Below are 16,203 nucleotides of genomic sequence, written 5' to 3' on the forward strand. Positions count from 1 at the left end.
CCACTGGTGACAAACAGTATCAACACATCTGTGAAAACTAGTCACTGTTGGAATCGAATAACTGATTTTGAGCTGATTGTTTGTAGTGATGAACCTACAGAGAATTATCACCCTGATCTGCAGCTTAGATGTCCAGCCACAACTTTGCTTTTTTGGTTCACCCTCACCGCTCGTACCATTGCTTTTAGCCAATGCAGGCAGCTGTTTTAACTGAAAAAGCTGCTTTGCACAAAACAGCAGACAGACACAGTTAGCAGCTAGCTGGTGAACAGAGCGAAGCATTTAGCTGCTTAAGAAAGAGATATAGTTGGTAGAGACTCAAACAGGCGTAGGTGAGTGAATGTTGTCTATATTGTTGTCACAGCTTGTTTCTACTGTCCCAGAGTGACCAAAAAATCAGTTATTGCAGATTTAAGGGCTCGAAATCATAAGTGTAGTTGCTGGGACAGACCCATACTCCATCTGGCTTTCATGTGAATTTGTGTGTTCGTATCATAGTGTGTGCTGATAATTTCTGTAAACCATAAGCTCTGCAGAACCAGACAACCAATTTAGCGGAGACAAAAGCTGAGAGGTTAAGTCTGGTTCTGATTGTGCAACATGTAACCAAGGCACCCACACAGGAAGTGGTGTATATAATTGGGGCAGCTCTTTGAAAATGTGCAGCACATCCCTCAAATTAACTGTTGCCAGTGGAGCGCACTTACCTGTCCTGCTGCCTTCAGATAAGATGACTGTTGGGGATTTAATCAACTGAAAGTGATGGGTCTCACACAGCATACAAACAGCTGCGGGTGGCAGATACCCCTCTACCACAGAACAGACTCAGCCTCACTGGCATTATGGCCTTAATCACACACTGATGTGTGTGAAGCCGTGTGTAGCAGTTCAAGAATTTATATCAAGCTGACAAAGAGAAGCATTGATGTGATTTTGGAGAGCTCTGTGTGGGAGCGTCTTTGCAAAGTAAAGCTGTTTTCACAGCTTTGGTTAGCATGTCTTGCTGTCTGTGCTGAGACTGAGTTTGAATAGTTGGAGGAGCAAAGGCTGTGTTTATGCCAAAACGACACTGATTGGTACCTTGACTCGTCTCTAGTGTCCTCCCTGCTCATTTTGGCACAGAAGATGAGGAGGACTCATGAAATTACCAAAAAAAGGTGCAGATGGGGAATCATTACCACTTCACTGGTGCAAGGTCTTTTCACTCGATCTGTTTTTGTTTATGAAAGAGACAAGAATTGGCATTTATTGCTGTCTTTTCTGTATGAAGAGTGCATGAACATGAGACAGTGTTTGCCTCTCTTACATAATGTGAAACCTTAAGGAAATACACCAACACTAATAAAAACAAACGTAGAGACCAGTTGGATAGTCAACACGAAAATCCAATATGTGCCGACTGCGCAGGCTAACCCGTAACTGAACCCTGGGTGTGACAGAGAGTGAGAGACGAGAGGAGGAGGAAGAGGTGGTGTGGGAGCCACAGAAAAAGCCTGGTGAGAAATGGTGTGTATGTGTGTGCGGGTGTGTCCATGTCACCTCCTCTCTCTGCACCACAACTTGTGAGGGCGACAGCCTGTGAGAGAACAGGAAGCAGAGGAGACTGTGGAGGTGTGAGTGTGAGTGTGCGTGCATGTGCGTGTGTGTGTGTGTGTGTGTGTGTGTGAGGGTAGGAGACGAGGCAGTCTAGCAGCTAGCTGAGCAGACTAGCACTCTGTTCTATTATTAGGATCAATATTTTGTACCTCTAGAAGTAACATTTCAGGAAATGAAAACCACATTAATACAGATGAATTCAAAATAAACAGTAATTATGTGGTAAAAGTCTAATTTTAAGTGGGACTTTCCATTGTCAGGAGGATATTGTTTACACAAAGAGGCCTTTTCCCTTTAAACCATGGCTGATTGATTGGCTGACAGACACACTGGATTTGAAAATCCATTAGAGATTACCTGAAGCACCAGACTGGTATACTATGAAGCAGCATCGACATAATCATGACAAGTCAATCCGAGTCACGTTGGTGGTTACCAGTTTTCCTTGTTAACTCAGGTTCTCATCAGGCTCTGTGTGCTTTCCCATTAAAAGGGATGTTCAGTGCATCATTTGAGGTGACTTCCACACAAGATGGACTGGTTGCGTGCAGCCCGCTTCAGTCCAGAGGAACTGGTTGTTATAATGGAGAACTATGAAGAAGATAAAAGAATGAATACAGCAAAAAGCAAATACTGTTGGCGCGGATAAGGCAAGAGAGGAAAACTGACAGACTTCTTATCATGTTAATTTGTAGGTTATTATATTTATTTTAACACTCCATGCACTCTCAGTGCCTCCAGTTTATTTCTAATGCCACAACTGCACGTTGTAGAGCTCTTAATAAAACTTGATACACCACATTTAAACATAATATGGAAATAATTGCATTGAAGTCCATCCTCTAATGACAGAAATGTGGAAATAACTTTTGTTTCCGGTCAAATCGAAGTGAAATTAATTTTATGGATTAATATTTAATGCCAATAGACAGTCAGTTTTCTTAGCTGGTGTTCTATCAGCTGCAATACCAGCAGTGTAAAATGGACTTGGGGCAGCATATCAGGACCAAGTGCAAAGACACAATCCAAAGTGGTCTATAGTTTCTGTGTCTTTGTCATTCTTTTAGTGTATGGCTGTGTAAAATTAAAAAGTTTGCATAATGTATTTCCTTACTTAGGCGCGCAGCATAAGTTACCAGTCGGGTTAAAAGACAGCCACCTTCGTGACATTAAAAACATACCTTGCTAACCCAGCACCCCCCCCCCCCCCCCTTTTTCCCTGTGGGACCAAACTGCTTTTCACTGAGGAGCCAAACTAACGTTCCCAGTTAAATATTAAAACCAAACATGTGCCTTTGAAGGAAGTGAGCCACTGAACCATTGTCGAGTCTCCAAGCTGTTGTTTCTGCAAATGAAAAGAAAATGTATTCTTTCAAGTAAATTCCTGGAGGTAATGATGACTTTAATGGAGCTTCAAAAGTTGTTTACAGCGCTAATAATGTTGCTGAGAGTAATTTTTGTTCAAAAAATGTTTGACAAAAAAACAATGAAACTCTCATTCAAAACTCTCATTCAAAAAGCATACTCAATCAAACAGAAATCCTTATCAAAAGAAGCTTAAATATTTGATTCCTTTTAGCTATAGCATACACTCACTACACGCAGCGTATGTGCACAGCATATGTGAACACATCACAGGTTCAAGGGAATTTTTTTTGTTGGATTTTTTTTTTTTTTTTTTTTGACGTAAGGTGACATGATTGCATTATTGATGCTGTGATATTAACCGAAGCTGCGAGTCCTGTAATTGGAGTTCCCCTCGCCAGCTGCTTCCTCGTCTAATAAAGATGAACAGCAGCATTCAGGGCCCAGTCGGCTGAACATTTTAAGCCACAGAAGAATAAGTTTTAGCCACACACACCACAGAAGGAAGCATCTTCTGTGTGTTTTCTGATGCTTGACTCTGCTGTCAGACCTCCCTCCAGGCTGCCTGGGAGGATGTGGAAGCGGAGCCCGTTCACATGTAACACTGCCAAGTTTATTAAATATGAGCTGATGATGGTGTCTGCTGCTTGTACCGATATTATTATTTGAGAGCTTAAAAGAATCTGTTTTCAGCTGAATGAACACTGCTGATAAATACACCATAAACTGAGGTTTCTGCAGTGTTAACAGAGTTAAATTTGAGATTTTAAAGACCTTTTTACTCTCACATAAAATGTATTTTAATACGCCTTTCATGATCACACCATCCAAAGTATGAAATATGATGGAAAACCAGGAGAGGCGGTATGGACTGGAATTCTTTATTATATCTCGCAGCAATATATAACAATAATTCCTCATTATATAGTTAATTAAGTTAATGCAACCCGGAAATTGGTAAGTGGCATAAAATGGATGGATGGTTAGATGGATCGACCAATTAAAAATGATTAATTCTTTTAGGCTTCATTTGCCACTGTAGCTAGCAGCAGTGTCGGTGTTTGCTGCAGGTCTGATGTCGACTCCTGCCAACACAGTCGACTGTTCATAGCTAAGAGTCCTGGAAATAGAAAATTTCTCAAAACCTTCCAACCAAGCTGAATTCAGGGCTTGGCCTGATAAACAGGTCGTTTTTGATAATGATCCATTAAACGTGTTTATTTATGATACGTACTGAGTGAAATATGGACTATGTAAGAGTAATGCTTTATTGGCTAATACTATATCTGCCTGTTCAGTCTAGCTCTCATGAGCAGCACCAGCCGCTTTTGTTTAGATTTTTCTTTTTGGCTGGCACGCCTCATGATGACACAAGAAAGGGTTAAGAACTGATGTGTATATTTATATTCTCTTCTTTAGAAATGACAAGGTGTAACATGTCAATGGAATAGAGACTTAATGCTAAAATCCACCAGAAAACTCAGTGTGGTGCTCAGAGAACTGCGATTCTGTATTCATGACCTGCCCCCAACCAGCAGACAGGATACCGAGCGCAGCTGGCAGCCAAGTGTTGATGTTGGTGCGTGTGTGTGTGTGTGTGTGCGTGCATGGTGGCTGCATCTAAAGTAGCCCCTGTTGTACACTCATGGCACCATGATTCAATTATATAGAGCCAGTGCTTTGCCTGAATATTAATCTGGGGGCCCAAACTTAATTTGTCTGGCGATGGGGGACACAGGCCCATCTGGCTGTGTGGTAAGTGTGGTGTGTGTGTGTGTGTGTGTGTGTGTGTGTGTGTGTGTGTGTGTGTGTGTGTGTGTGTGTGTGTGTGTGTGCGTGTGCGTGTGCGTGTGTGTGTGTGTGTGAGGGGATTGTCTGTCTATTGTGAGACACAGAGGGACCTGTCACCCTGCTCTGAGGAAGACAGATCAGTTTGTAGGAGGCAGACAATCACTGGACACACACACACACACACACACACACACACACACACACACACACACACACACACACACACACACACACACACACACACACGCACACTCCCCAGAGACAGGAGGAAAGAAAAAGAGAATGGAGAAAATGTAAGAATGATTCTTCTATGCTCGGCATAAAACATTCATGATAAGATATGTAGATGTAGTGAGAAATATCCACTCCCAGTGGGCAGAAAAGACCGTGAGCTTTTTTATTTGGGTATAGATTCTGTAAATCACAATAGACCGTGAACACATCCACTCTCAATGTGAATATGAAGCTTTATTTTCTTGCCATAAACTGAACAAAAAACCCTTTCAAATACCTCTATTTTCTTCTAAATGGTACATCCATATTCAGCATAGTGACAATATGAAACTGTTACACTGAGCCATTGAAAGCATACAGCTGTGTATCTGTTAGCTGAACATCCACAGCCCCCCCGTAGGTCAAGTAGGGACCCCCCCCACCCCACCCCCCCGGCCTTGTCACATTGCCTACAGTCCTCTGGGACAGCAGCAACGCCTCAGGGCACGAACGCAACCTCTCCTTGACCTCCCTGTGTGCAAGTGACCTTCCTCTGACGTGTAAGGTTAGCTTTTATACTGGTGCCGAGGTCAAAGGCAGTGACTGAGAGGAAGGAGGCTGAATAGAGGGGAGGCAGAGAGAGGGGGGAGGAGAAATGGTTGAAATAGAGAATGAGATGGGGGAGAGAGCTTGGACAAAGAGGAGTGTGTGTGTGTGTGTGTGTGTGTGTGTGTGTGTGTGTGTGTGTGTGTGAGACGGATGGGCCTGGGTTGAGGAAGTTAACAGCTCATCCAGCGTGTCTCTCACTTTCTGCTTCACACTTTTTTTTTTTCTTTTTTTTTTTTGGTTTTCTTGCTTTGCTCATCAACAGGAAGCCTGCAGGGCAGTGGAGGGGTGATAATGCAAAGAGACAGACAGAAACACACACAGATATGCTTGAAAGCTCATTTTGCAAGGAAGGCATCCGTGACTTCTTGCATATGTGCGGATAGTGTTTTGGTTTTGTCTGCGCGCGCACGCGCGCGCGTGTGTGTGTGTGTGTGTGTGTGTGTGTGTGTGTGTGTGTGTGTGTGTGTGTGTGTGTGTGTGTGTGTGTGTGTTTTGTGAAGGCGATAGACAGAGTGTGAGGCATCTGAGGTGCATCAAGAGGCTGGGGTGTCCTTCAGCTACCTGACCTGGGGTGTCTCTAGTTGTCTCCTCTTTCTCCCTCATGTCTGTCTCTGTCCTTAAGGGAAAAAGTTCTCCCTCATCTAAATCTAGCGTTGCTCGCTTCACTTCTCATAAATTCAATCTTCTCTCCTCTTACCCCCTCCTCCGTCATCTGGTCTCCTCTTAACCTCATAACTACCTGAAACCTAACCGCCAAAAAGCAGCCTCTCTAAGCTTATCGCAGGTGTCGTAAACAGATCCCCCCATTAGCCTGATTTTCTTTCACCCAAATTCTCATCTGATGGGCAATGCTTGAGCTCCATCTTTGCTCTATGTGATTACATTTAGGTGTATTTGATACAAGAGGAAAGTTCGTCTTTCACTGGTATTTCAAGTTTTATCCCATTAACTGCAAATTGTGCATGCTTTGCATGTCTGCCATCCCCTTTTCAAAGCATACTTCAAGTTTTTAGACTAATTTCCTGCTTTCCAAACAGCTGCTGGTTTCTATTGTATTCAGTATGCAGTGAAAATCTATGTGCGGGCATTTGAAGGGTTTCATTGATTGATTATTTGGTGAATCAAATATCAGAAAACACTGGAATATGTCCACCATAATTTCCATGAGTGCAAGGTAATGTCTTCATCATGATCAGCTCAAATCCCGAAAATATTGACTGAACAATGGTATGAAAATGAGAAATGCAGCAAAGGAGTTGTTGATTAATTTTCTCTCTGTCAGACTAATCATTTCAGCTCTGAACAATCAGTTGCCTTCTGATTGTCAAATGCCAAAAAGCATTGAGGTCTCAGCTCAAACCCAGAAGACTAACAGTAAGTGAACAATAAGCTAATGTTGAAGCTGGATTGGAAAAGCTGCTGGTTGGAGTGTCCTTGAACACATCAGGGAGAGTATTTACAAAGGCAGTTGTAGCTTTAACAAAAACTGTAGGATCTCAAGCAAGTTACAATAAAAATCAAGCCAATGGATGCCTGAAATGAAGAAAATCAGAGATGCTTTTGAAAATGGTTGGCAGCGATGTACAGTAAACACATTTTATAGTTCATGAGACGAAACTGCCAGTATTTTTACAAAGAAAAGAAAATAGAGCTCTTGATTTACCTGCCTATGCATCTGGTTTTCAGGTGTATGGTTTTTGACTTAAGGTCACTTCTCAGTCAGCTTCACTTTGAAAGGTTTCTGAATGCACACTCAGGTATACCTCGGCCTCTGTTAGCCAGCCTGCAGTTTCAGTTATGTGTGTTGACACAGATACATCAGCTAAGCCTGCGGCTCAGAGGGCCGAACAAGTTCCTACACCTGTATGTTAATTTTGACACTTTGGTGTTTCCCTTGGCTCTGAGGTGAGTGTTAAGACAAACTAGAGTTTAATTACTGGCCAGGCAGTCACTCCCCACACATGTTTGACTGCACTGTAAATACACGCCGGAGGAAAAGGTGGACTCAGGTATCACAGGGATGAAAGTAAACAGGTGAAAGATGAAACTTTCTGCTCTGTTTCTCTTCCTCTGATATTCTTTGTTTTCCATTTCTTCACACTGCGCTATCCATCGATATCCCCTCATTCCTCATCTTTCTGCCTCCCTTACCATCCCCCCCATCTCACCACGTGCCTTGGTCTTAGCTTTAAATTGCCTGTGTAAGGCGTGTGCTTTATTAATAATTTAGATCAATAGCATCAGCCATTATAAGAAGACAAAACACATGCCAGAGCAGCCACGATGGTCGTGCTGTGTAGTGACCTATCAATAACTTGATCAATCGGTCTGGGAGAGGCACAAATTGATGACGGGCAGTCAAGTCCAATAATTTCTCACCTTAACTAGCATAGCATGAGTGTATCAATAATGCACAAATCTGTTTAAGAAAATCAATCATGCCTGTCCGGTGGTCTAAAGGGTTTGTCAATAAAGTTGACTTTAGTTGAGATATTCAACTTATTTGTGATTAAGGTGAGATTTTACAGTTCAAATCGATCAATAAAGAGGCACAAGCCAATGACAGTTTTGTAAAGCAATTACAGATCAGTTCGTTCGTGCTGCCTGCAACACGTCCACACGGTCACTTTGTGCATTGGTTGGCTGTTATTTGGACATGCGGCTTGTTAGCAAAGAGCAGCCCCAAGCAGCTGTTTTTATCCCCTCTCTGACCTTTCTCTGAGCTTCCAGGGATTTTACACACCTGATTGTAAAGTGTCACCTTTTCTACCGCAGATATTTTAGAGTTGGTGCTTGCTGTCCTCAGTTTTGAGGGGGAAACCAGAGTTTTGTTAGCAAGCGTACTGACAGGAAACACAGCGGGTACGAATGACAGAGGAGTCGAACCCTGTGCTCTTCACCTGCAGCCCATAAATAAATAACAATTAGTGTTTGTGAGACTGTGCGAAGAGGTGAGAACCAAGCCAATCACCTTGAGTGAGATGGGAAATATGCCGTTACCAAGACAACATGCCTCTAAACACCTACTGCTCCTGGGAAGAGAAACAAGCATCACCGTCACGACTGCTGAACACCTTCCCAATGCCAATTTCTTATTTTGTTTCGATGAGTTTGTACCGCACACACACACACATCCTACACTCGCGCACATCCTTGTGTGTGTGCGTCCAGCATTTGGAGCTGGAGCCAGGAGTCATTCTTCGGGGAAGCGTGGCGTAGTTGTGCTGACATCAAATAATGTCACTATTGTTGCGCCCCGGTGCCACCATTCTCGGCGGCAGCCCCAGTGTCTCCAAGAGAGGCTTTGCGATCGCCTGAATGGGACGATGAATGGTCCTTTGTCTGCGGGCCTCGTGTCTGAAGTGCAGTCATGGAGCCTCTGACACACACACAGACACACACACACACACTTGTGTAACATCCAGTCATCTACTGGAGAGGGAAGGGCATTGTTAGGGTTTCATTGATATCGATACTGCTGCTACTTATTGATATTAATACTTATCAGTCCTCTGATTGATACTGCTCTCAGTAATCTGGTGCAAAAAATAGACATGACATGAGAAGATGTTAAAGATTCAGCAATTTTTTCACAATTACTCTTTTGCAAACAACCCAGCGCTTAGCGATTTATGCTAACCGTTGCTGTGGAGCATACCTAAAGCAGCTGGACTCAACTGTAAGGAAGGGCGGTAAATCTTTCACATGAAACTTTGGCTGCTTTGAGGATGAAATGTTAGCTGCAGCAGCTGCTTTGCTAAAGGTCTCAAACACACTGCATTGCTTCAGATTTATAGAAGTAGTAGTATTTGTATACAGTCAAGCAGCGTCAAACATAATTGGCTGACATTGGCTGCTTTATCATCATTAGGGGGGCAGCTAGGAATTTAAGATGCCAGCTATGTTAGGATGAATTAATGTTCCATAAATACAGACTGTGTAACGGTAAGTTTATCAATGTTTCGATAGTGGTCAGGAACCGGTACCAATTTAGTACCGGCTCTCAATACAAATCCCCACCCATGGATACCTTTGATAGGGTAGAGACAAACATATTCATCTGTGTCTCATACAGATTACATTAAGCGAAACATTTACCGACATCCAAATGCATCTCTTCACACACATGCATAGATGCACACATACGAGACCTGGGGAGATGGATAATGAATGACTCAAAAGAGGTGAGAGATGCTCCAGCCCACGCATGGTGATTATCATATATATTGTATTGGCATTTCACTCATAGCTCAATGTCAAAAAAAAGTTACATATTTAATGAAAAGCATGGCTCTTGGAACAGGAGTACCAGGCCATAAAGAGTGTGCATAATAACTGATCTCATTAAGTATGGTATTGTTGTCATAAAACAGCAGTAATATACATCGTTACCTCATGAAGAAATAAAGGTGCTGTAATGGAAATTCAGTGCTTCACTACAAATCTCATATTTAACATCAGTTTAGTGGAGGGCTTCTACTAGGTTGTGAATGAAATATGATTCTTGCTTGTCTAGAAACTGCTGTTATTTTCTCCCGCTTAACACCATGAATATTAATTCTGGGGGGGAACCTTTCTCGATTGCTGTCACAATTGCCTTTGTGCTGAAAACATCATGATAAAGACCGAGACACAGTACAGTTAACTGTCTGCTTCACCTTCATACAGGGAGAGACAGAAAAAAGCTTTTTTTTTTTCGGTCAGAATGGAAGGAATTCAGAAAGAGAGGCAACTGTGTGTTGTGGATATCTCAGCTCTCAAGGCAAGAATAGTTTTTTTGACACAATGGTACATTCACTGTCAGAAAGCGGCGCACCAAGCGTGCCGCCCTCTGGAATAGCTGCATTTTGGGCACCACATGACTAACAGGGTGACCCACTGACCACCCGCTGACATCAGACAAAGTGTGTCTGAGTGGCTGCCGTGACAGGTGAGCCTCAGCCTGCGGGGCTCCAGGGACACTGTGCAATGTGTGCGTGGGAGGACGTGAGACAGAGTCAGCCAGACGGAGTGAGATTTTGGACAGCCATCGTTGTCTGGGTTTCCCAAAAGGCATCAGGGCTGTTTTTGTCACATGAGGCCACAGCGGGAGAGGATCAAAACGTCAGCAGGACGCCTCCGGGAAACACTGGCGATGGCATGCTAGTGAGAGGGAATAGAAACACCTGTTTGACTACATGTTCTTATTGATAGATGTTTTAAAGCAGTCATTTCTCAGTACAGCCAATCACACAGTTCAGGAGATCATGTTAACATACTGCTTTGTTTCTTTTGTCTAACTGTCTGAAAGTAAAAATATAAGCAGCAGTTTGACCACAAAACACATACGTCATCCATCATGAGCACCAGCTCCTTGTCACAGCTTCTTTAAGTCTCTGAAACTCTGCTGGAGGGATGAACCGCCAAGAGAGCCAAACTTCTGACACCCCTTCCCGTGTAGCTGCTACCTGTCTGCGAAAAATTGAAATGTGTTGCTAGAGAAAGGATAAATGAGCATCTGTGACAGCACTTGCTCTGAGAAAGTGAAATCTTCTGTGAGGTTATCAACGATTGATTTGTGAGGATACAACAAAAATAAAGCACTCATTAAATATTTACCAGCAGGCAGTGTGTGTATTTTGGTAATAGAAACTGGGTTTCTTCAGTATCCATGATGTCCACTTAGGCACTCTTCTTCTGTCATTTAAGCTGTAATCTTTGCTGTCTAAAAATGTCTACACGGTTAAGCCTCTCTGTCCTGCTGTTATTACACACACATCTGAAATACCCCCAGCCATGATTCGTCCACGGATTTGCATCATTCTGTCAAGCTGGTGTCGTCTTTCGGTTGCTAAAAACAGAAATATTAAATTTGTAATCCTTAAGATTTCAGTCGTGGTTGATTTTGTGACACCCGTGGTTACAGATTGAACAGGAAGTGTGGTTTAATACTTCAGCAAACGCTCCCTGACCAACATTTTAGACAGAAATACAACAGAAGTAAAGTGGAAGCAACTGGAGTGTCCATTACGACGCAGCCAGACAAACTTCTACCTGAATGGATAAAACACTTCACAGTATTATCTCTCATTCGCACCGTCACGCACCAATGGCGGCGAAGCTACCATGCAGGGCGCCGGCCTGCCCCTCAGGAGCAACTTGGGGTTATCAATGAGATGAAATTACGCTGGATTGGATGTATAAGTCATTCTTCGGTGAATGTATTGTGCTTAGGCAGGCACCCAGTGATGATGTTTGATGGCACGTTCCAACATGTTGGTCCAGAATTTCCCATAGGTGTTCAACTGGGTCCAGATCTGTGAAGGCTATAACATGTGAATGATATGATTTCCATACTCGGGGCCATGTTTGTGGAAGCTTTAGCACGTGACAGCCATCAGCTTTGTTTTGAGAGATGCATCTCCAAACGTATTCACTCCGCCAGACAGACGACAGCTAATGAAACAGCAGACAGCTGCTTTACTGCTCCACCAACTTTGGTTTCTAGGAGACTAGAAGATTACTCATGTAAAGACGCCTACTGTACCTAATATTTGCGTGTGCCTTTTTTGTGTTTGGTGTGTGCTTGTGCTTGTAGATGCCAAGTGGGCATGTTATTGTTATGTACAAGTAAAAGAGAAGCAGGAATGGGAAGAGAAAGAGGGGGTGGGGAGAAGATGAAGAGAACGGTTCTGTCAGTGTTGGATCTACTGTAAGATAAAAGGCCTCAGAGCAGTTAACCTGCTGGAGTGGAAACAGAAATAATGAAGACATTGTGAATAATTCACACACTGGCCAATTGTTTTGTGTTTATTAATTCACTTTTTACTTTTCTTTTGTTATCAGACTTCAAAGCTCTGCTCGTGCAATTTAAACCAAAAAAACGTGATGAGCTGATGCGCTTGCAACAGTACTCTTAATTAGATGAATTAACTGAGCTCTCAGCACAGTGCAATTATGCTGCCTATTCTCTTTCTATTGGCCTTGAGCCACAGCGCATTCATTAATAGTCTCTGTGTTGTTGGATATTACTATCATGCTTTACAAAGTCTCTGGTGATGAAGTCTGCAGAGTCGCTGACGTTAAATAAAACCATCAAATCTTAAAAGAGAAAACAGGGTGGAGGGCTCAGGGAGTGCTCTTGATGTGAACACTGGGCAGCATCTCAAGTTTCTTCCCGCAGTCTAAACACCCAAATCAAGTGGATGTGGGACCCTTGATTACTGGTGGAGGTGAAAGTGGTGAATGGCTGTACGCTTACTTGTATGAGCACTGTGATGGACTGGCTACCTACAAGGTTGTTGCCCTGCACGCTGTGATAGGCTGCAGCCTCCTGCAAGCTGGGACTGGAATAAGCAGATAAACAATGTTTCTGCTGTATTTTATGGCTACAGCTTCATTCTTATCTCTGCTTTTTTGGATACAACACAGTAACAAAATGCAATATATTCTTTGATTTAAAGAGCTACTGTTGGTTGTGAAATCAGTTTGTTTTGAGGGAATTGGTACTACTACTTGGAACTACATTAGCATGTATGTTTCATGTTATGCTCAACTTCGGTGCGTCATTGACCACAAGGAAACCGCTATCGTAGCTTGTTAGCTGTGTTGTCTTAACTTGTTTTTGCCACTGGCAGGCTCAGATTGTTATTTTAAGTGTCATTTGATTAGCCAGAAGCAGCTGCTATATCGCTCTTACCAACGCCACCAGACTCCATTTACAAAAGCAGTAATTTATCATCATACAATAAATTTCATTCAAACTCGATAGGAATAAATAAGACTCACCAAAACCTTCTTGGTTTGTCTTTTCACGGTTCCAGTTGTGATCCATCTAACTCAGAGAATATTTTCACTGGTCATTATGACAGGAGAGGATTAAATATATATAGACTGTCGTGGGAAGCAGTGTTTAATCAACCAGTCAACTAATGGCGCACATTATAACGAGGGAAAACAAGTTGTTTCCTGCTTTTTTGGTCCAAACACAAGTTGAACATAGTCTCTTTTTAGAACTGATCATCTAAGACTGAGGCTGACGGTGGTATAAAGGATGATAGTCAAAGTTAAGGTGAGCATCACGGACACAAATACATCCTCAGTGGTAGTGGATTGTGTAGTGCAGTACCCTGTAACGCAGCATCATTTCAACAGAGAGACTACAGTGATCATGCCCGGAACTGGTGGGTGTGTGACACTCAAAATCACCCTGACTCACACATCACAAGTATTCACACAATGCTGCCAATACCAATACAGTTTGGACACTTACAGTTATATTTAGGGGTGCAGCGTGGCCATCGTCTACCCATCTGAATCATCCTCTGCCATTATTAGACATTTCAGGTCATACAGACTTGTTTTAGCTCCCGAAATGTCCGTGAGTATCTTCACACTTACCACTCCAGTACGAACGTGGCTCTGGATGTGTCAGTTTAGATGTAAAATGATCTTCAGGCCTACAGCACATTCAAATATACGACAGACAAAGCTCTCTTGTCACACATTGTTATAAAAGGTGTTATTTAATTTGTGGACATGATAACCGACTGAGCAAAGAGGTCCAGACATTTTCTAAAAGATGTCCTCAGATCCTCCTGGTGGATCAGCAGCGGCTCCCATCCCAGCTGGGAGATGTAGTCCATCCAGTGTATCCTGGACCAGCTTAATGGTCTCCTCGCAGTCAGAAAACTATCATCCACCTCAGCAGAGACGTAAACCACCTCAACATGCCGCTCTAAATATTGAGAAAGACTGGACTCCCTGTAATGATCTCCCACATTGTCTCCGCTTGGCATGAAAAGTGAGTTTAGGACTGTAGTTGTTGGCTCTGTGAGGCTTTATGACAGAGGGGGAAAGCCAGAGAAGGAAACAGGAATATAAATGAAAGTGAGTACATTTCAAGATGAATTATCTGCAGAAGCAAAACTCTGGAGAACCTTTGGCAGCTTGGCTGAAGAAGGCAGCTGAGTAGATGCTGTGCGATCCTGAAGGCAGTGCATATTGTCTGTCTCTGTAGTGCCGGGTGGATTTTGTGACCAACCCGTTTGAGTTGATGGACTGGAGGTGTGATCCACCCACTGAGGGATCAAATTACTCAACTGTTTTCAGAAAATGGCTAATGGTCTAATGGCTAAACCTGTCTACGTGCGTATTGTGGGTTTGGAGAAGGTACTTGTACTCGTGAGGTAAGCAGTGGGAGTGCTGCAGAAGCATGGAGTGCTGTCAGCTTGATAATATGAGCCGTGTTTGCATTTTTAGTGACGCTCGGGATGATGTGCTGTCTGGAGAAACAGCTTTCACCTGTAATGCGTCCTGAGATCTGAAGTCCTTATTTATCACTTAATGAGAAATGAAAATGATGCACGTGTGTTTGGAAAATCCGGGTTTCAATTTCGCCATTTAGAACTGAAAATACAGTTCTGCTGAGATGATTAGTTGGTAAATCGATCACACAGTTTAACTGATAAGTTTGATTAGCGACTAATCATATTTAGATTAACTAGCGATTAGCTGATGAATCAAGAAAATGAATGTTTAGCATTTATCAATTGTCTGTTCATAATTTAAATACCTTCAGGTCTCCTGTTACAGTAAATTGAATATTTTTGAGTTCTGCTCTGTCAGAGTCATCATGGGCTCTAGGACCTGCCCTTTCCCCTGTTTTTTAATTCTTTATATGTCAAATAATTAATTGATTCCTTGAGGGAAAAAAAGGCAGATCAATCAAAAATGATCCTTAGTTACAGCCCTAATCATACTAATTATACACCATGACAAGCATTTGGTGTTTACTGCATATTAAGTGAGAGCATTTCCTTTTTTTTGCTGTTTAAATGTCTTTTAACTGCTGGCTAGACGTCACTTTGGCCTTTGGTAATAAGTGACTCACATCTCTGATCATTCTTGACATTTAACAGACATAATAATTATTATCAAGAGAATGATTACTTAATCAATAGACCAATTGATGAGTAAACTAAGGCATTAATCACAGCATTAGAAATACAGATAAATGCGGTTATGATGCTATAAAATGTGACACAACTGGGCAAACAGGAAGACACACACACACACACACACACACACACACACACACACACATACTTGACACAGCACTTACATGGAGAGGTTTTGACAAAGCAGCTTGTGTGGATGAGGTGTATCCAGTTTATGTGTTAGTGTGTTTAGAGTGTGTGTGTGTGTGTGTGTGTGTGTGTGTGTGTGTGTGTGTGTGTGTGTGTGTGTGTGTGTGTAACCAGAACCCTCAGAGGCAGGGAGAGCCTGCATGTCCGCAGACAAAGCGCTGTCTTGTACAGGAGCCCATGTGATCCACTGGCCTTGCTCTGAGCTCTTTTATGTGTGTGTTTACACACAGAGTATACTGGGAACACGCCTTGCACAGCACGCCACCTCACAAATCAAAGGACCGCTGGCACACAGGGTTAGGGTCTGTAAAAGCAGGGGGAGGCGGACGCAGGCAGCAGTTTTTGGTGAGGACACAGGTTGAAGTGTCAGTCCTCGGCTGCTGTCTCTGAGAAGCTGTCCACAGACCTTCACGTAGCTGTCTCTGTTTTTATTCCTTTTTTTCGTGCTTTTCATAAAAGTCAGACTCCCGTCCTCCGTGCTCTCCTCTCAGTTTCGCTCTCA

This window comes from Chaetodon trifascialis, chromosome 20 (assembly GCF_039877785.1).
Source record: "Chaetodon trifascialis isolate fChaTrf1 chromosome 20, fChaTrf1.hap1, whole genome shotgun sequence".
NCBI lineage: Eukaryota > Metazoa > Chordata > Actinopteri > Chaetodontiformes > Chaetodontidae > Chaetodon > Chaetodon trifascialis.